This window comes from Protopterus annectens, chromosome 17.part0 (genome assembly GCF_019279795.1).
Source record: "Protopterus annectens isolate FY-2018-M chromosome 17.part0, PAN1.0, whole genome shotgun sequence".
Taxonomy (NCBI): domain Eukaryota; kingdom Metazoa; phylum Chordata; order Ceratodontiformes; family Protopteridae; genus Protopterus; species Protopterus annectens.
The window spans coordinates 540152170-540175246 of record NC_056751.1 but is presented as its reverse complement, the minus strand read 5'-3'; the positions used below and the strand labels follow the sequence as shown (position 1 = coordinate 540175246).

The 23077-nt window shown below is 39.2% G+C and overlaps 1 protein-coding gene across 1 annotated transcript in view; it reads left to right on the top strand.

Annotated features, from left to right (window-relative positions):
* LOC122791368 (mucin-6-like) overlaps positions 1–23077 on the top strand; it is a 451712-nt gene that overhangs the window by 71106 nt on the left and 357529 nt on the right. Inside the window, exon 2 of the mRNA XM_044059083.1 lies at positions 2653–2691. The gene's annotated coding sequence lies outside the window, so the exon portion shown is untranslated. The remainder of the gene's footprint in view (positions 1–2652; positions 2692–23077) is intronic.

The window sequence follows — 23077 nt, the reverse complement described above, 5'->3', positions numbered from 1 at the left end:
TTTCACTGTATGAACATTGCTAAGTAAATTTAAAAACCTAGTAGTGTGACTGTATTTGACACATTCATCCAGTTCTTGATTGTTTCCCTTCCACAGAATGAAAACGTCGTCCACAAATCGGACATACCAGAGAATGTGTTAAAAAATGGTTTATCTCTGTCAGGAGATGAGACTGTTCCCAGCAACTAAAGCTAGGTTGGCGTAGCTATTGGCACACGCTGTGCCCACAGCCATGCCAACCTTCTGAAAGAACTCAAACACAAAAACATTGTTCTCTAAGATAATATCTAATAGGGCACATATAAGTTCAATCTTATTATTATCAAAAGAGTGATTGATATTGAGAAACTCTCTAATCATCTCAACTCCCCAATCGTTGGGTATAGATGTAAATAATGCTTCGATGTCCATAGTAACCAACATATACTCACAATCAATAGTCTCTAATCTATTATGTAGTCTTTCAAGAAAGCCTTTGGTGTCCCTGAGAATGGTGTAGCAGTCATTAAGTAATGTATGTAAGTTGCCTTCTACATAAATGGATAGTGCTTCTGTATACCATCCGGCACCTGAGACAATAGGTCTCATTAGTGGTATGGTGGCATGTTTATGTATCTTCGGAAGGCCATAAATTCTGGGAATAATGGGATTCTGAGTGTTAAAAAAATTAAATAAATCCTCATCTATCATACCTGTCATAAGTAAATCAAAAATTAAAAAAGAAACCTTGTCAATAATACCTTTAACAGTTGCAAAAGAAATACATTGATATGTATCAGATGCACTCAGTAAATCATTCATTTGTTGTAAATACAACTCTGTATCAAGCAACACAATTCCACCACCTTTATCGGCCTGCTTGATTTCAGTGGAATTCATATTAACTAGCTCATGTAAGGCCTTATTTTCATTGCTTGATAAATTATAAAATTGAGTATTAGTACCTTTAAAAAAAAGAGCTCTAAAATCTCGTTCACAAACATTAATAAAAGTTTGTATCGCAGGGTGCGTAGTAGGAATAAAAGTACTTGGTTTCTGATCACGCTTGTTTACTTCAGCATTGTTTACCCCAGAAGCAAAAACATTTTTCAGGGACAGGTTCCTTCCCAATAACCGCAAGTCTTTTAACATAGTAACTGGGTTGGTTCATTTAGCTGGAACAAAGGACAGTCCTTTATTCAATAGCGCAGTGTGTTCACTAGTAAGCCTAAGAGATGAGATGTTAAAAATCAGATTGTGGCTTACATTTGTTACCACTTGGTATGATTCGGATTCCATTCCATGCTCCCTTGTCTCGATCGATTGTCTTGATTGTTTAGGCTTCTCGATCGTGCCCTGATGGGTAGTGGATTCTTCAAAGTAATTTGTGTATCTTCTGGAGTCCCTAAAAAAGTGCCATGTAGATTCCTTTGTGTTGTCGAAGGGCCAGCAGTAGGTTCCTGCATCGTAGCTCTGTGGCAGTTATAGGCAGTTGCTGCTTCCGTTAGCAGATTCTCTCTAACGTTTACTGTTTCAGTCACTGCTTCTGCTAAGGCTGAGGGTGGGGGAGGAGCTGATGCTTGTGCTGTAGACGTAGTACGAATGGTTGTTGCTTAGTTTGACCTACAATAGAGTCTGGTTGAATGGAGGTTATGCTTTCATTAACTGTGGCTAAGGGCCTGTTAATTTCTCTTGGCTAGGAGAAAACATGATTATTATCAACACCCTTTTATCCCTCTAACTTCTTGAGTTTAGAGCCTGTAGTTTCTTATCATACACAGTAATATTTTCTTGTAAACAATTTAATTTGTCTAAAATAACATCAATAGAAAAACGTGTAGAGATATCACTTTCAGCAGCAATAATTTGTTCTTTCAGTTCATTTTCTATTAGCAGAAAAAAAATCAGTTAGCAAACGCATATACTGTGTACTGAAATAAAGGTTCAATTCTTGCTAACACACTTATAATAATTCCAAAAATACATCTTACTCGCTACACAATAAGCAAACCAAATCTTTTGGCTAGGGATAGTACTGGAACACAAAATAAAACTCATGTATGCAGTTGATTAACTGTATAACTCAGAAAGTGAAACTAAACTTGTTTATTTTAAATATGACAAAAATTCTTAAAATTAAAATGCCATACGTTAACTAGTTAGACCTTCTCAATATTTTTGACTAAATCTCACGTGTGCACATTGACTGTAATATGGTGAAGAATAACTAAATATCTTGCTCTGTTTATCTAAACACCAAACACTTTAAATGAGTAACTAACCATTAGTTTGTACTAATTTTTTCATTTTAAAACGCTGAGCAATGTTTTGTTTGATTAAGTTAAACAGAACTATTTGCTTGAATAAGACGCTTTAAGATGAGTAGGTCTCAATTATCCAATTAGAAATTATCATTGTTTGATGTAAAATATGAGAAAACAAATTAGAGCAGAAATAACATTGTATGAAGATTACATATACAATAAATGTATTTGAAACATGCATGCATATTTACATTAATGAAGATCAAAGTAAGTAAATGTTTATAAATGTGTACAGTACAGCGTTATGAATAGGAAAATAATTATACTGATGCTGACCATAGGTATTTGTTCAACAGAAAAAAATAAGAAAATGTACTGCATATTCACATTTTCTGTTTTTGTTCTTTAGCTAAAAGTGTGAAAACTCAATCCACGAAAACAACTAAAAGTAAGACTGCTGTTTACTAAGTTACAATTTACACTGTATACATATGTATAACTTAACATTGTATTTTTCATGAAAAAAAAATGAAAATGTGTTGCTAATGAAAAATAGAACTTTCCGTTTTCTAGCTATGTACATTATTTACTGAATACTCAAAATTTATCTTGGAGTTTTATCAGTTTACGTTCTTGCTATTATTCTTAGGTTTCAATTCTTCACGTCTTTTGGGTTTCTGATACCATGATGGGAATGGACCCCATTCTGAAGTCAAAGTATGACTAAAGTTCATGACATTAGAATTGTTTCAGTCTTTGATGTCAACCAGAAGTGCTCTACGCAGCACCTGCAATGTGCCCAGAAATGACTCCTGCAATTCATAGGGAGTTACATATATCGGTAGTATATCTAAATATGACTGGAAAGTCTTTTTTATGAGAGTGTTTGCTCCTTCTGCTATTGGAACTGTCTGGGTATCCTCCTTCCACACTGCCATTATTTCTATCTATGAATCCAGGTATTTCATGACTGTGTGTGTCTCTGCACATATTCCCACAATATACTGATTACCATGTTAGTAGAAATCATCTTCCATTCTTATATATTTAAAAAAACTTGTAAGTAACATTTTTTTGAAGTATATAGGCTTTGCCATTTGATTTCTGTTATGGCTTATTTCAAAGCAAAAGTCTATAAAATATATTAAAAAGTGAGACAATAAAAACAGACAGAAATGATCACATACAAACACACAATAACAAAACCACCCTAACACATTATTTTCCTAGATTTTATACTTACTGATGGACTATCTAACACAAAAGCTTGTTTACATTTTAAAATTACTTTTATGTTGCACATATATATTTACAAAATTGTTGCATTCCATAAATCATTAGTTAATATACTTCTTGGATTTTATACTTTTTGATGGATTCTTGGACAGAAGTAGCGATTAGGCAAACGTGTTCCAGCCTTAGACTGTGTTACAGATGACCTTGACTGGGCAGTACTAGTATATATAGGCTACCTGGACTTTAGCAAGGACAGTCACTCTGTTCCACACAGAAACTTGAGAGGAAAACTGGTGGGTGTGTAGGTGAGACCATGACTAAGGAACTGGATAACTGAATGGTTGAATGGAGGCACGTAGAGGGTTGTGGTAAAGTTGTGGTGTTAGGAGTTAGAAAAGTCACAAGTTGATTACGCAATACTCTGCCCTTGGTTCAGTAGTTTCTGCATTTGTCTCAGAAATATATGAGGGAACATGGAGCAGGTTCAGTCTGTTAGATGATGACACAAATATACAGAATGGAATGTGGGGGGTGGGGTCTAATGAAAGATTTGGAAAGGCTAAATGTGTGCAACAAGGTGGAATTTGACTTTCATTGCAAACCAATGCAAAACATTGCACTTAAACAAAAATGATGGTGTGAAGTATCAGCTAAAGAGTGGATGTCATGAAAACAAAGCAGGGAGAGGATCTGTTTTTAATAACACCTGGATGGTACTGCCAAGAATAAAGTGAAAGGGCAATGTGTACAGCAAACAGAAAGCTCAGATGTTTCCTTAGTGGGATAGAGTCTAGAAGCAGAGAGGTAATCTATACTACAGGCCTTAGACAGGCCATGTATTGAATGCATTTATAATTCTATATGTAACTGTTCTGATACATCTTTATTGCCTTATTTCATTCTTGGTCCTTATTGTATCTGAAATGGAGTTTCAGACAAGTGGAGTTACTATGTTAACAGAAGTAAAAATAAAATAATAAGTAAGTGTTGTATGCAGTACAGTAGGCTGTATAAAGAAAGGGGCATCCAAATGCTAGAAGCATCTGTGGGATGGAGGAGAATAGTACTCTTTTTTTTATCTTTGGTTACTTGTTTTTTTTTTTACCTGATTGCAGACCTGCTTGAAATTCAACAAGTCTGAAGGGTTCTTATTTTTTAGAAATTGTTTCCATGTCTTGTCCCTAGTTGGCATTAGTTCTTTAGTTGACCATAGAGCATGGTTGGTTTTGATTCTTTTTTTACCTGAGGAGATACGAGACTCTCTAGAGTTTCCAGAAATGTATTAAAATAATTCACTGCATCATCTAGAGGTAGTATTTTAGGATGTTCTAGTTCAAATTTTTAATATATTGATAGATGTCTGTGGTTTAAAGTTGGGCAGATTCTGTATTTGTTTATAATGATATTCATTTTGTATGGAGGGAACTCTTCTATGGATAAAGGCCAGGGAGATGGTAACTAAGTGTATTTGGCACAATACCTTTACTTGAATCAGTGACCAATATCCAGTCTAGGATGGAATCTTCCTTATTACCCTTTTTGTACCATGGAGTTGTGATGAGTTGGATGAATTGAAATACGTTACTATTAGAGGAAGGGAAATTAGAGCAGAAGTTTAGCCAGTTAATATTGACATCTCCCAGAATGATGGTTTCATTTTTGATTGTATTAGAGATCCAGGCAAGGATCTCTTTCAGAAGAAGTATGTTATTCCCTGGGGGTATATATAGAACTATGATATGTATTTTTTTGGAGTTGTTTATTTTTAGAAAAGAAATGGGAATTTCAGTGGTAGAGAACTGTGGAACAATGTTTGAGTCCAAGATTATATGGTAGGTGTTAGGGAAAAGAAGTACATTACCACCTCCTTTTTATGAAGCTTATCTAACCTTATGGCACTGAAACCTGGCGGGAGACGTTTAGAGTCTTTTATATTAGGTTTGATCCAGGTCTGTGTAGCAGCAATGATATCTTGTTGAATATGGGATACACAGGCATGAAAGTCAGAGATTTTGTTTCAAGTAGTCTGGAAGTATAGTGTAACAATATTTAAGGATTTATAGAAGTTAGAGGGATTGGATAGGAAGTGGGTCCGGTATTATGATGGATATCACCGCATAGGAGTAAGTTTGAAAATATTGGAGAGTAAATGAATGGTAATTGGTTTCTTTTTGATCTGCTGAAGAGATTCTGGTGATATAGGGTACTGCATTGTAAAGGAAAAATTATTAATTTAGGGAAAAGTAGTGGACTTATGCAAAATAGGGTGGGAGATGGTATCAGAGTAGCTCTTTGAAGGAATGGATTGGAAGGATTTGACAGATATAGGTTTTCACAGGTGACAAAGGAGAAACATCTGGTTAAGTGACTTGCTGAAGGTTACATATTAGACATATGAAGGTCAGAGGATAATGGCTGTTGACATACTCTCCCAATGACCTGGAGGCATGTGTGACACCCATGCAGTGGCCCAATAATCAAGGAACCTCAATCCTCACCACTAACACCAGTGATGAGCGTGCACATTGGGAGGATAACAAATAAAATGTCTAAAAATGATGACCGAATGCAGCAAGCTTAAAGAACTTCATCCTTTATGAATACATCAAGACCTATACTGAAAGAAAGGAAAATAAGTGGATACTGCACTTTAATGCATGTACCCCCCAGGTCTCAATGAAATATTTTCTCTTAAACCAGAATTAAATCACTTACATAATTGTATTAAGTGAATATACTAAACATTTTATTAGTATTTTTAATGTGTTTTGTTTCTGTTTTTGTGTCTATGTTTATACGAGTATTCATATTTGAAGCTTATAAAGAAATACACCTTTAAAAGTTAATTATTTTAACTAGATGATTATTCAATTTATGTATTAATTAGTAAGTATAAAAACAGCTAGATGAAAAGTACAGCTGCTATCACCTGACGAAGTAGATACGTTCTGTGAAAGTACTCAGTACTTGTGTTATTTGTTGGAATAAATGAAGTTCTTTTAGCTTGCTGCATTTGGTCATAATTTTTGGACATTTTACTGCACTGGATTGACCAGCCAACTTGGTACTTGTTTTTACTGTTTTGAGGATAACAGGTACACACACAGTAAAGTACAGTTTCCCTTAAGAGCACACAGAGATCACAGTCGGTCTGGGGCTGGTTTCTCCTTTTCTCTCCAGATCCCCAATAAGATTCCCCACTGGCTCAGCTTTAGAGTGGAGTCCTTAGCCAGGATTCCAAGCCAAGTCCTCCCAGCACTCCCTCTGTCCAACCAGTGCTTCGTGTCTTGCCCAAGTAGCTGACACCATGCACACACACATTGAGATATGATTTATTATACAAACACAGACACTCCTGGGGAAGGCAGGCACAGGTTCACTAGGTATGCCCCTTCTGCTCAGGCTATAAGGTAGTAATCCACTGCCACCAGAACCACTGCTTATCAGCTACTATAAGGCCCTTACCAAAGGGTGACCAAATTTGCTGTGCAATAATACTGTTATCCAATTAGTAAGTGTGACCAGAACATTTAAGGCTATTGGAGTGGCTTAGTGCAGTATCACTAAGTACATGCAAGTACTCTAGAGCTTAAATTATCTCTACACAAAACAGACACAGTTAAAAGGTTTAAAATATTTAATAATAAATAATAAAAACACAAGACAAATCTCTTCAGTTCAACACAGTGCTAGTCAAGACTTCAGACGCAGGAACTTTAAAACAATAGTGTAGGATAGTCTGACATGAATATAGAAAGCAGCTAGTTTAATGTTACTATTTTCTATCTATTTCTAATAGAAATACTAAAGTCTAAGATCCTACTTAAATACAGAACAAGCAAGTGCTGGTAATGTCAGTTCTGAAGACAAATGCAAAATGCTATCTCTTTCTCTCTCATATCTCTTAAATTGATAATACATCACTGCTGACTCATTTTAGAGTACATCATTCTTGACACTTCTCTGGTTCCCAGGCTACCAGAAACTCTAAATTTACATTTCTTAGTAAGCTTGCACCTGGTCAGGAAGCCACAGCAATGAAAAAGATTATACATGTAAAACTTTGCCATTAACTCTAGTCTCAAAACAATAGATGGAATTTCTTCATCCAGACATCCTGTCTTCGAGCTTTGAGATTAAACTGTCATAAATAATTTACTTTATCAGCTTTCTTCCAGCAGGGTGCACTGTGGTTCCATTTTTGAAGTTGAGAACATATAACACAGTTTTTCTTGCATTTAGTTTTCTTCCATTTGTAAAACAGCCTGTGGATTACATTAATATTTACAATAACACAGAATTATCTACAAAATTCTATCTAGCTGGGCTGGCAGCCTTTCAGTTTTTCACAGCATGTACACAGGTGATAATAACATGTTTCTGACAGAGCACTGCTCGCAGTCTTAACCCTCTGCACCAAGTTTTCTAATTAAGTCATGGAGGGATATACCTAAGGCAAAGGGGGGACCAAGTACAGGGAAATGCAGCAAAAAAAATGACAGCGGGGGTACCCACTCATGCAGTCATGCATGACATACAAAACCATAACTCTCCCACTGCATTGTACTCCTGTTACCCTACTCAATAACCTCTAGAGTATATTAGCAACCCTCACTTCCTATCTCGGCTCATATTGCAGACATCACTCTGCATCCTCCTTCACATGCCTTCACTCTTCTTCCAGACTTTCTTCACATCACTGCAACATAACTCTGTACTCCTGTACCTGTTAGCATACACGTTTCACTGATCTAATAAACTACAGCTCTGCCACTGCCTCACATTACCCTCCACTGCTGCTACACTTTTACTCTTCCTGTTTTAGTTAAGACTTATAAATGTACATGCAGTTATAAGTTAATAGTATGGCACTTAGCATAGAGGATTAAGGCAATAAGCAATTTCATGTGGTATAGGGTTCAATTCCCAGTTAGAAGAGTTACCGAATAGCTGGGTAACTACAGCAGAGCTAGTAAGGGAGATGGCTAGAAAGGTGCTTGGTGTGACATCTGGAAAGAGGAAGGAGGACAAGGAGACCTGGTGGTGGAATGAGGAAGTACAGGAGAGTATACAGAGAAAGAAGTTGGCAGAGAAGAAGTGGGATTGCCAGAGAGATGAAGAAAGTAGACAGGAGTATAAGGAGATGAGGTGCATGGCAAAGAGAGAGGGGGTGAAGGCTAAGGATAAGGCGTATGAAGAGTTGTATGAAAGGCTGGACACTAAGGAAGGAGAAAAGGACCTGTACCGATTGGCTAGACAGAGGGACCAAGCTAGTAAAGATGTGCAGCAGGTAAGTGGTGATAAAGGATAATGAGAGAAATGTATTCACAAGTGAGATAAGTGTGTTGAGCAGATGGAAAGAGTACTTTGAGGGGCTGATGAATGAAAAGAATGAGAGAGAGAGAAGGTTGGATGATGTGGTGATAGTGAATCAGGAAGTGCAATGGATTAGAAAGCAGGAAGTAAGGATAGCTATGAAGAGGATGAAGAATGGAAAGGCTGTTGGACCAGATGACATACCTGTGGAAGCATGGAGGTGTTTAGGTGAAATGGCAGTGGAGTTTTTAACTAGATTGTTTAATGAAATCTTGGAAAGTGAGAGGATGCCTGAGGAATGGAGAAAAAGTGTTTTGGTACCGATTGTTAAGAATAAGGGTGATGTGCAGAGCTGTAGTAACTACAGAGGGATTAAATTGATCAGTCACAGTATGAAGTTATGGGAAAGAGTATTGGAAGCTAGGTTAGGAAGGGAGGTGATGATTAGTGATCAGCAGTATGGTTTCATGCCAGGAAAGAGCACTACAGATGCAATGTTTGCTCTGAGAGTGTTGATGGAGAAGTACAGAGAAGGTCAGAAGGAGTTACATTGTGTCTTTGTGGACTTAGAGAAAGCCTATGACAGGGTGCCTAGAGAGGAGTTGTGGTATTGTATGAGGAAGTCAGGAGTGTCAGAAAAGTATGTAAGAGTGGTACAGGATATGTACGAGGGCAGTGTGACAGCAGTGAGGTCAGCAGTGGAAGTGACGGATGCATTTAAGGTGGAGGTGGGATTACATCAGCTCTGAGCCCTTTCTTATTTGCAGTGGTGATGGACAGGTTGACAAACGAGATCAGACAGGTGTCCCCGTGGACTATGATGTTTGCAGATGACATTATGATCTGTAGTGAGAGTAGGGAACAGGTGGAGGAGACCCTGGAGAGGTGGAGATATGCTCTTGAGAGAAGAGGAATGAAGGTCAGCAGGACTAAGACAGAATATATGTGTGTGAATGAGAGAGAGGATAGAGGAATGATGAGGATGCAGGGAGTAGAGGTGGTGAAGATGGATGAGTTTAAATACTTGGGGTCAGCAGTTCAGAGTAATGGTGAGTGTGGAAGAGAGGTGAAGAAGAGAGTATAGGCAGGATGGATTGGGTGGAGAAGTGTCAGGAGTGATTTGTGACAGACGAGTACCAGTAAAAGTGAAAGGGAAGGTCTACAAGAGGGTAGTGAGACCAGCTATGTTATATGAGTTGGCGATAGTGGCATTGACAAAAAGGCAGGCGTCAGAGCTGGATGTGGCATAGTTGAAGTTGAGATTTGCACTGGGTGTGACGAGGGTGGACCGTATTAGGAATAAGTATATTAGAGGGCCAGCCCAGGTTGGAAAGTTTGGAGACAAAGCCAGAGAGGCAAGATTACATTGGTTTGGACATGTGCTGAGGAGGGATGCAGAGTATATTGGGGAAAAAGATGCTAAGGATGAAGCTGCTAGGTAACAGGAAAAGAGGAAGGCCTAAGATAAGGTTTATGGATGTGGTGAGAGAGGACATGCAGGTGGTTGGTGTGACAGACCAAGATACAGAGGACAGGAAGAAATAAAAACAGATGATCCGCTGTGGTGACCACTAACGGAAGCAGCCGAAAGAAGAAGGGTTCAATTCCCAAAGCCTTTATTTGGCTGCTATGTGACCTTGAGGAAGTCACTTAACCATCTAGTGCTTTGGTGCAGTTGGAAAACTGGGTTAGGCTCTTTGATGGTCTTCTTGACCACATGCCTAGTAACTACGTAGGGACTCACACCAGTAAAGGAAACATTTGTAAATGTTGTATATACTGTTGAATTGCTTTATTGTTCTTACTGTTGTGTTTGTTGTAATTATACTTCTGCCTTTTGTAGCTCAGTGTACAGGATTGATTCAAATAACTGCTATTGTAACTTACTGTAATCTATTGCTGTAGTGGACTGAGCCAGGCCTGAAAATAGTTCTTATATCAGAGAACTTAACTTAACAAATGTATAAATAATTAAATAAATGAAAGTAATAAGAGGGATGACAGGGAAAATGACGAGAGGGATCACATGTAAGTGAATGGGGAAACAGCTGTGTTTGGAAGTAGCTGACCAATAGTAGCAAACAAGCCAAAGCATATATTTGAAAATCAATGTTAATATGTGGCAGCTTTCATTAGTTATCTGTATAAGGCTTAGATAATCATAAATCACTGATCCCTAAAGGACTGTGTCCAGTGTCAGTTTCACAAGTACATACAAATTAATAGTTTATTACTGATTAGGAATACAGTGTTGTGCCAGCTATGACTTGTTAACATGGTATCCTGTATACTGCTGGTGTACAGGCAAGTCTGTGGTTACTAGTGGGTAATGGATATTGGCATAATCCCCCAGTGATAAGGAGGCATGGACACAGATGATATCATGTTTCTGAATGAGCATGTGCATTCTCAGCAAATTTGAGTGACAGTACATTAGACATTGCATTCTCAGCCATCTGCCCTATCTTTTCTGACCCAGGAACAAGTACCTTACCAGTAGGAGACAGTCAGCTCCTGAAGGATTCCCAACAAAAAAAAACTGGATCTCACCCCATCATTCCAAGTCTCCTTGAAGGTGGCATGGTTGGAGTGACCCCTCCTTGCAGAAATACAGTTTTGTAAGTGAAACTTGCTATAACAACAAATGATCGAATGATCACTGTTTCAATATCCTTAGCTAGATGGGTTATATCCTGCTTAAGGGTATAACAGCCAGCCATCCTCCAAAGATTCAGGGCACTTTCCACACACCCAAACTGTCAGGCAGCTTCAGATGAGCTGACTAAAAGACACATATGGGAGCAAATCCCTTCAGTGCTTCCTGCCAACAGAGGGAAGGAGGATGAGAACCAAAAAACAAGAGGTAGGGGTGGAGGGAGCAGCTACCGTGGCAGTGATAATCTGAAGATCTACTTTTTTGGTAAGTTTTACTTACATAACTATACCACATTCATCATATTGTTCACTGCTGCAGTTCTCTTAGCTATATGGGTAGATTACCTTAGCTTACTTCCTTTGAGAGGAGGAAGGAGAGGAGTCCAGAAAACCCTGGAGGATAGTCTTAGCAAAGCTTGATCTGGACCTAGAGAAGGAATCAAGCTTACAGACCTTTGTAAATGTATGCATAGAGGACAAAGTAGCTTCTAGAATACTTCTAGAATCAAACCCTTTCCAAAAAGCCATAGAAGAAGCCGTGACCCTGTTCAAAATGTTTTGTTGTGGTGAGTATAATTAAAGGTAATAGCCTTAGCCAATCATTTGGAAAAAGTATTTTTTGACTCTGGTTGTTCCCTTCTCTTACCTTCACAAGAAATGAACAATTGTTCTGAAAAGCTCAAAGTTTTACTTCTGTCAGGATAGTACTTGAGTTGTCTGTGGATATATAAGGTATAGAATATCCTTTCTCCCTCATTTTTAGATTCAGGCTTAAAGTAAACTCTGATACTACTTTTGACATAAAAGTTGGATTAGTTCTCAAAGAAGCCCTGTCCCTATGGAAAATGAGATTGGGTTGACTGACCATAAGAAGTAACTCAGATAACCTTTTTGCAGAGGTCAGAGCACTCGTTAAGAACTTCAAGTCAGTGAGATTAGCTGTTTCAAAAGGACAAGCATTAGCTTCTCTAACGCAAAATTAAGACCCAAATTAAGGGCGACTGGTTTACTTGGTGGAATTTTATGCTAAGTGCCTTTCAGGAACATTTTGGCACAAGCAGTGTACTGTGGTCACTGTCCAGGATGGTATGACAGTATATGAAAGCCTGGACAAAGCTCTGAGAGTAAGAGGACTTAATCAAGATTGCTGTGCAGTGTTTAGACTTGTTGAAGGGTGAGCATCTTTTGCATTTCATGAAGCCTTGAATGTGCATTTTATTTCTCAGTAATACATCTTAAAAGTTCAAAATAGTATGTGACTAATCATCTCAGTTTGTTACAGGGATGTGTTCAAGTAAACATCAGCAATGCTGATCACCATTTCATTAAAACTGTTTTGGCAAAAGATATATTTTTGATGTTCCATACAGCACTACTGTATTTCATGTGTGATGTACCCTTTCTTGTGTCAGCTGGCTTTGCATGTTTGTTGATGCCCCTGCATTAATGAAATGTAATTGGATTACTTTAACAGCATATATCTTCCTCGACATGTTTGTGTTTTTGTCCATTTTCTTCCACTTCAATTAATCATTTTTTTCCATGGAAGCTCCTGCACTCATTACTAAGGATACCGAACACATGCATGCCATGACATAATTTCCACATTATGACAAGTATACCCAACCTCTCTGCCACTTGCACATATCTTATCTAAAGCCAATTGTTTATTGTGGAAAATTTCCAACATTGAGTGCTTAATAGACTAAATCATAGCAAGTGTTCATGTGGTCATCAGATAATGAGGCATAACATATATACTGACAGTGGGTATGCTGCCTAGGAGAGAAGCCTGACATGAAGCGCTGCTATTAAGTGCCATTAATTTAGTCTGACCACATGTAGAAGTAGAAGGGAGAAACGTGATATAATGTGCTGCATGAAGAATAGAGATGTAGTGCTTAACACCAGATTTTAGCAGGAAGAACATCACACAGCTCTGTATCTTTGCCAGAGCACAGTTTCTAAACATGAAGGTAGCATAAAGCAGAATGGAGGTAAATCCTCCTGAAGGCATGCATTTTTTAAAAAAGCTTCCTACTGCCTTGGGTCATGGCTTCAATTAATAAGATCTTGAATTTACACCCATTTTCTGTTACATTTGCTTGAGATGCTCAGGGAGGGTACACCCCCAATTCACATCATGAGTATACCCTTGGGTGCAGAACAGCTTATTCTCCAGTTGATCAGTAAGGGAATGGTCATAATCTCCTTCATCCCAGAGACTGGTCCCTGAGGTTACTTGGCCACAGCTCAGTGGCAGTATTTGGGGTCAAGGATTCTTTGCCACAGACATCCCTTTTAGTTCAGCAAGGCCAGGCCATCCAGGTTAAGAACTTTCCCCCTGGTTCTTCCTCACCAGGATCCAGAGTTCAGGACTTAAATTCCAGGAAGCTGTTTGATGTCTGGTGAGACCTTTCCCCAGGGTTATGGGAATATGAATTAATGCTAGCAGTGGGCTCAGTGCTGGCCTTCTTTGTTTCTGTGGTGCCTTTGGCAGAGTAGTTTACAGGCTGTGGTACCCTTTCACCTCATTGAGATCCATTACATACTGGACTCCATGCCCATTATTCATGTGTGAGCATACACAGCCTTACAGTCTGATGTGCCTTATTGTAAAGCATGATTATTCAGGGACTTATGCCTCTGCTTCTGTGAGACACATTTGTGGTGTTGCTGGAAGTAGTGAATGCCTTGTGGTACCCATGCCTGGGGAACACACAGAAGTTTTTTTTTTTTTATTTTACCTCAGCACCATTTTGCATGACAAAATGCTTCAAGTTTGTCTTTCCTGTGTTCCCAGGTTACTCACCAGGATGATAACCATAGTGGCAGAGGACTTGTTAAAGAAAGTACTCCATGTGTTCCCGAATGTGAATGATTGATTCTTAGAGGTCCTGTTGAGTGTCTTCGTAATAGTCTTTGGAGTGGTTGTTCCATATTAGGATCTGTGGGGTTAATCATAAATTGGGATGAATCTTCTTTTGACCCTTTCTTAGAGGATTGTATTTATGAGTGCAGAACTAGAATCTTTCTAGTACCTATCATTTCTGCTAGCAGATAGGGTCCTGAAGGTTGTGGTATTGACAGCCTGAGTAAGAAAGCAGTGAATGTTCTTTATAGTGACCAGATTTTAATGGTACATTTTCCACATCTGAGGATGTGGGTTCTGCTCTAGACTTTTATAAGTAGCTGTAGTTACAACTTACTCCTGGATCATGTGGTGTGAGAACCCTTGTATAAAGGCCTTAGACAGCCCCATCTTATAGATCTCCCCTTCCTGCATCTGAATTCATTGCAGTTTTTGACAATATATGCTTCAGTGGTGGGGAGCTCATCTTAGCCTCTTTGTGGTTCATAGGACGTGTTCCCACCCACCACCCTGCACAGAGAGAGAGAGAGAGAGAGACAGAAGCTCCACATTAGCCAGACAGAGTTGAAGTCCTTCTCTCACTGAAGGCTGTGGAGAAAAAGATGCATCCAGGGCAACTTGTAATGTGGTTCAGCAACAGGTAATCCATCCTGTGCAACATAAACAAGGAGGCACACACACGTTCATTCTATGTAAAGAAGTGATGCTGTCCTAGCAGTGGGCTGTAGTCAAAAGTGCAACTTTATCAACAGTATCAGTCTGGGCAAAGTGAATGTGCTAGCAGATTCCTTCTCATTCTGGGCAAAGTGAATGTGCTGACAGATTCCTTCTCATTCTGGGCAAAGTGAATGTGCGGGCAGATTCCTTGGGCTGCTTTTCTTGTTTTCTGTAGGAGATGAGGTTTCAGGAGACATAACTAGTGGAAATCTTCCAGAAGTGAGACATGTTGCAGACTAGCTGGTTTGACATTTGGGAGAAAGTAATACTTCTATTCTTTTGCTGTAGGGGGGATTCTTGTATGCTTTCCTACTGTATATTGTCAAGATCCCTTGATTCCATGCTTTATTGTATATTATAATACATTAATCGGTAACGGGTTAATAGGTAAGTGTTAGGCTAGCTGCCTTTGTGGGACATTTTAAGCCTAGCCAATTTCCCTTTCAGATGTGAGAGTCAAACCCTGTACCTTGTGTTTGTAAGGTATCAAATCCTGTACCTTGTGTTTGTAAGGTAAACTCATTAACCATTAAGGTAAACTCATTAACCATTATGCCAAACCAATAACCATAACTTATTATTGTGGCCCCTTGATGGGTCAAGAAAGGTGCATTGTTCCAAGTCCTTGTACTCCAGGAATATACCGTCCATTGTACAAGGAAGAGAAGCTGTCTACATTTGGGGCAATAACAGACTGTACCTCAGTGGCTGACTACTGCAGCGTACCTGCTGATCCCGCCAGTCATTCTGACTGCAGTGCGAGATATACTGTGCTAGGGGAAGAGGTTCTCCATTAGGGCAGAGGGATATTCTGTACCATGCCAGTTAATATGTATGCTGGTACTTCCAACATATTTTCATGTGCCTCTTTGATTTGGATATCAGTTACTTCATTGTCTGGATGCAAATTTCTGCACATTGACTTTGTTTTGGGCTGGACTGAGGCCCAGCATTGGTCACTTAAGTAGTTTTTTTTAAGGTGCATTGCATTTTCACCTTCCTTTAAAGAACTTCTCACTTCCACATGAACTGAACATCGTGGCTGAAAGGCTACCTGGTATTCTGTTTAAACCTTTTGTTTTTGTAGTGTCGACATTTGTTTCTTGGACATTAGTTTTTTTCTGAGAACTATCATATCAGCTTACTGGCTCTCTCAGGGACTTGTGCATAAGGAGGTATATTTGGTCTTTCTTAATTATCTCTGAGGCCTAATCTACACTTCTTTTGAAAAGTTGAAATAGTTATCTGTAAATCAGGCCATTCAGTTTCCTGTTTTCTTTAGAATGGTAGAAGCTAGAAGAGAAGCACTTCCTAGAGTAAGTGGATGAATTTATGTAGACAAAATAACTGTTTTGTCATTTCAGTCTAGGTTTTGGCCTTTTTTTAAACCAGATATAGTAGGATACACTTCTCTTTTGTTCCTGTCCAAAGAAAGGGTTAGAAATTTGGTATGTGACAGACTGAGTACAGGTGTAGAGATGATTGGAAGCTTGGATAGCTCAGCACCCTTTGAGCTTTAAGGCAACCTTTGTATTCAGAGTTCCTTTCACCCATCTAAAGATAAGGATGCTTCAGCAGATACTGAATTATCAGTGGTTGCATAATCATCACACCCTCTTGTTCCTTTAGCTAATGTCACACCCCTGTCATAGCGTAGTAAACATTCCCTGCTAGTTTATCTCTGGCTGTTATATTGTAGCTCATCAAAGAAAGCGTCATGCTGTGCAATCCTGTCCATAGAAACCATATGCATTCTGCAGTAGACCGTAGACTGGGACATTTCTCTTATAGCTGTTCACACCACAAGGAAAAAGGAAAATGAATGTGCTTGCAGACTACTGCAGCTGTGTGTAAAGACAGATCTGTGTTATCTGCATCATCTGGGAATGTGGCACCCCAGAAGGTGGACTTTAACACTAATGGCCTGGAACAAATAGTATGCAACCCCACAAGGGGCTCAAATATTGTCGACCTGGTCCTCACTAACATGGGTGACCGTTGCACTACCACAAGTATAGGACCCTCACTGGTTAAATCTGATCACAAATCAGTCACATTGGAAGTAGCTATAACACCTGAACCCCTCTTAGGTGAGATCAGGCTAAAAATTTTCATTAAAGCTAATTATACCCTCCTAAGGGATGGCATAAGTAATTTCCAAGCTTCTATTCCCATGGATGGCATTGACAACTATACTAAGGTATACAGAAATGCCCTGTCCAAACACTTATACAAATGTACTGACACAGCTGCACCTGATAGGATCCAAACAAGCCTCCTTGGTGGACATGTAGCATAAATAAGTTATACAACAAGAGGAAGAACTTGCTGTCTAAGAATAAAAGAGAGGTCCCAGCACTGGACCCTCTTCTGCTTGAACAAACAAATAAGACAACTTAAATCCTCTAAGGGCAACTTCAAAAAAAAATTAGCAGCCATAGCCAGGGATAACCATAAGACATTCTTCTGCTGTGTCAAAAACCTAAAAGGGAGGATCCAGACATGTGATAAACTAGCTGAAGATAGCATCACACACTGATCCTTTGAAAATAGCTAACCTATTAGCCGGCAGGTTTGGTGAAAGTTTCACCCTGTGTCCCCTTCAAACATTCCACAAAGCATTCCCCTGGATCTCCCCCACCTTGCATGTCCAAAGAGCAAGTCAGTGATGCTTTCTCCAAGGCCAAAAACACAGCCTCTATGGGACCAGATGGCATCCCAGGTTACATTTTAAATGGTCTAAAACATGAGTTAGCAACTCCATTAGGTACTGTCTTCAAGCGCAGCCTAAGTACTGGTTTTGTCTCTGCTGAATGGAAAACTGCAACCATCCGCCCCCTTCAGAAATGGGGTACAGCACCAGACCCTGGTAACTACAGACCCATAAGCTTAACCGGCCTTATCTGTAAGGCCATGGAATGAGTCACAGTGGACCTTATGGATAACGGTATAGGTGATCTCCAAACCCTTGTTCCAATACAGTTTGGTTTTGTCATAGGTAGGTCATCCCTATTAAACTTAGTGGGCGTCTTCAAAAATGGCACCACAGCAGAGCCGTAGACGAAGGCAAATCTTTGCATACAGCCTACCTTAACTTAGTCAAGGCCTTTGATACAATCCACCATGTGGGCATCATTGATAAACTCTCCCAGTTGAATATAAACCCTTGTCATCAGGTGGGTTCCTAACTGGCTCACAGACAGATCACACTCAGTCAAAGTTGAGAACTTTATCTCAACCAGCAGACCTATCACCGTGGGGTTCCACAGGGGTTAGTGATGCCCCTCTGTTGTTTAGAATATACTTCTCAGACGTTCATGCCAAAACAGAGAGGCTGCAGCTGACTAAGTTTGTTGATGACTGCCAATTAGGTGCGATCATTAAATTCCCAAACAATGCCAATATACTTCAAGATGGACTTCCACAAACCAGTGATTGGTGCCAAAGCCATGGACTCAAACTCAGTTGTCATCCCCTTCTGTAAAAACGATATCCCTGCAGACTATCTTATAAGTAATAATACCTAAGTAGCAACTCCGTAGTGAGAGACTTAAGAACACAAGTTGACTTTAGCCTAAACTTTGGCTCCCATGTGTCTACTGTGGTAAGGCAGGCATTCTACATTGCACACCTCATTAGCAAAGGCATTGCCTCAAGAACGAAAGAGGTTATAACACCCCTGTACTCGACCCTCATCAGGCCAGTTATTGAGTACAGTGCTCCCTTTGGTGTGTACTTTAGCAGGCACCTGCAGCAACTTGAGAGACCTCTGAGATTTCTAATCAGAAAATTCAGGGTCTCCAGCACGTCATACATTGACAGACTGAAGTCATGTCACTGTACTCAGTAGCATACAGACTACTTAGAGGAGACTTGTGCTTGGCGTACAGACCAATCTCAGATTCAGACCTAATAGAAATACTGCACATCCACAAGTCAAATGGGGCAAGGTTCACCCACTCCAGGGACATTAACCTGGCGTGCAATATAAATTGGACCTGCTGGAGAGACAGATATGTGTCTCAGTCATTGTCACTCATCTGGAATGGGCTACCAGTTCACATCAAACAAAGCCCCTCAATGACCCTGTTTAAGCATAGCCTGGATGACTGGATGGGAAGCCGTAAATTCCTTCCATGGATTTCACCTATGACCATCCTAGATATGGGTGTCATTGCTAACTTAAGATCTCGAGTTTAGGCAAGATCCTTTATATTGGGTTTTTCTAGTATTATATTGAGGGCACATGGCTAGGCTTATAAAGACCTTTGGGTCAGTAGCCCAGTAACCACCTATGAAGACTGCCTTGAAAGAAGAGGATATATGGGCAGACATGCTGAAATAGCTGACAAATGAAACTTGATAGAGAAATAAGAAAACCCAAGAGGATATATGGGCAGACATGCTGAAATAGCTGACAAATGAACCTTGATAGTGAAATAAGAAAACCCATAGGATTGTAACTCACACAAATATTGTAAAATCAGAATAAAACAAGCTCTGAATGGATGCTGGTTATGCTGTTGTCACTAACTAGAAAATCATTTCCATTTGCTAATATATGATTTTCAGATAGCAGGCTTTCTTGAATCCATTAGTACCTGCTGCACATCCTCAGTAAACAGGTATATTAAAGGAATTAAAACAGTCATCCAGGCAGTGAAGGTGATAGATGTTGAGATGTGTCAACCACCCTTGTTCATGTGTGAGTAGATTCAGGCTTTGCGAAAGCTTGTAATTGCCTCAGACATTTCCAAAAGAAGGCAGTATCATGGTTGCCTAGGCTAGAATGGAGTCACTGCACAGATCTTGGGTGATTCATTCTGAAACTTCAGAAGTACTGTAAATGTGAGTGGAAAGGGTTGAAATGCGTACAGGAACTTTCTTGTCCAAAAGAAAGGAAAAGAAAAGTCATTTGTCTATCAAGCTTTCTGGAATGGAGTCCTGGAACAATCTTATCAGTTGATTATTCAGAGAGTAGGCAAACAAGTCTACATGAGGAACTCCCCACAGATGGATCAAATCTTGGAAAACCCCCTGATCTAGTTTCCATTTGTGAGGGTCTGCCCTAGTCCTGCTCAGCTTGTCTACCACACAGTTTTGCTCTGATGGAATGCGGAATGCCTCTAGACTGAGATTGTGCTGTAAAGCTAGATCCCAAGCTAACGTGACTAGTCTGCAAGTGGTGTACAACCTGGTTCCCCTTGCATTGTTGATGCACCACATGACTGTGATAATGCCTGTAACCACTTGGAGGTTTTGTGGATGAAAAATGGTTCAAAGAAATGAGTGCCTTGATCAAAGCAAGCAGCTATTTAATCTTTATGTGCTTGCATCTGTTCTTGATGTTCCGTACCTCTACTCTTTTATCCCTCCTGAAACTGCTCCCCAGACAAAGTCCAAAACATTTGTGGTGACTGACCAGTTTGTATCAGGGAAGGAGAAGGGGAGACCTGGATTTAAAGATATCTGTTGTCTCCATCAAAATATTTCTTTTCTGATAAACCTTAGCACTGGGATTTTAAAAGATAAAGGGTGTTGATGCTGGGGCCAAAGACATTTCGGACACCATGCATCCTTCTCATGTGGAATCTTGTCATAGGTATCATAAGAATCATAGATGCCTTGAGACCTCAGATCCTAAGGTATTCACTTGCAGTAACCAACTTTGATTGGAAAACCTTAGAAATAGATTTAAAAAAAAATTTTTCCTGTGAAAGAAATTCTCCTTGAACTGAGATTTCTAGTTGACATCTCAGGAACACAATCTTTTGTAAAGGAGTCAGTAAAAACTGTTGAATGTTCTCTTGGAATCCTAGATTGTATAAGAGATATCTCTCACCCGAGAGAGAGAGAGATTCCTGACATTTTGAAAAAGATTCTGCAAATAGCAAGTTAGCTAAATATATAAACTGGTTAACTGATATTGTTATATAACACAAGTAATGTAAGAGGATAGGGGAGGATTAGCCATTGTGGATACCCCATCCCATTGGTCGACATTTGGTAATATTCAAATGAGGTATGCTTTACTTCCACCAACTAAAACACCCCAATCCTAATCTGACATATTCAAATTAGATGTAGTTTACCTCCTTTACCTCCACCAGTTAAAGCATCTGGCTATTCTGATCTCTCCCCTCACAAAGCCCTTATAACCAGGACAGAGTTCACTGTAAAACTATTATGATTTGACTGCAAGAACTTGCATCTATCTGTGAAGACTAAATAAACCTTTTTTTCTAAAAACTGCACCGATTGCCTTATTCTTCTGGAGAGGAGGGGTAGATAATCCATCTGCAGTTGGGGTCAGATTTCCTTGTATCCCAATCAAAGTCATGATTAAATATGGAACATTGGCATACCCTGTAGCCTGCAATGAAGTATAACTGGAGCTAGATAATTTACTAGACACTTTTGGTGCAGTGGATAGTCCATAGGGTAAGGCAGAAAACTGATAATGGGATCCAAAAACAAAAAACCTGAAGAAGCATCTGAAGTATGGGTAAATAGGGATGTGATGTTAAGCATCTTTCATGCCTAGAATTGCCAGGAAACATTAGAGGAAGAACAGTTTGTGAAGTGACATCATTTTGAATTTGGGCACATTCACAAACATAACTCCAACAAATGCTGCCGATAAACCCAAGAATTCACAGAAAAATGCTAAAAGCTCAGGAGTGCCTTGCAAAATGTTTTATTCCAAAACATAAGATGAGTGTTTTTGTTATCTGATGAAGTTTTAAATGTTTTTTTTTTGGGGGGGTGGGCCTATATGGCCAACTGAGAGCAGTGAATTGTGAGAGCTCCATAAACTAGTATAATTTGTTTGTGTCTTTCGGCTTTTCCCAGTTAGGGGTCGCCACAGCGGAACTCCGGTCCGCTAATGATTGGCAGTAGATTTTTTACATGCTGAGTTGGCCAGCCCTGAAGCACGACCTTCAGTGAAGGTACGCCCATTCACGCATGTCTCCACACAGAAGATTCTCTCTCTGAGAGTCGAATGGCACAATGTCTTGCTGTGAGGGGACAATGCTACCACAGCACCACCACCGCAGTTAGTCCATAAACTAGTATAATAATATAGGAAAATGTTATTATTTTCAAGTTTAAAACATCAGAAATCTATAGATAAACTACTGAACTACATAAATATCAATTTTGGTGGAGATATGCAAAAGTTTTCCTGTCAAGTAACTTGGAGATGTATTGAGTCACTGAATACGAACAACTCAAGGAATTCTCATCCAGATCCTGCTTTGAAAAAAGAACTGCAATTGATGACATCTACCTTACAGGAACTATCTTTGAAGATGGATGGCTTTACAAATGTCTTAGAAAACCTCAAATTAAATTCTCAAAACCAGACTGATACTCTTAAGGAACTATTACAGCAACACCATACAAAATAACAAATATAGAGACTTCTCTAAATGACATTGAAGGGAGATTCAAAGAGGAAGAATTCAGAAAGGATTTCTGCTTAAACAGAATACATGGCTGCTTAACAAAATAGATTACTTAGGGAAAGGAGAAACAACATAAGGATCTTTGGTCTGCCTGAAAACACTGAAGGTGAAGACATTATTTCATTCTTAACCTGGATTCCCGAATTTTTATACTTGAAAGCAGGACTTTCATTTGGAATTGAAAGGGAGCATAGAGCACTGAGGAAGCCTGCTTCTAACTCAACAAATACTCCACCTAGATCCATAGTTATAACATGTCTTTCATTTCTGGACAAGGAACTAATATTAAAATCTGCTTGGAGAAAATCACCTGTAAAATACAATCAAAGCCTGATAAGGTTTGACAGTGATTATTCTTCCAGAATACTAGAACAAAGGAAAAAGTCTGGTCAATAATAAAACTGTTGAAACAAAACATTAAAGCACAGGTGGTCTTTCCAGCCAAGATAAAAATACTTTTTGCCAATGAGATTAGAACATTTAATGACTTTGAAGAAGCTACTATATTCATCAAAAACAACATAGTGTCTATCCCAGAAGAAATGGAATGGATGGACCCTACTCTTAAA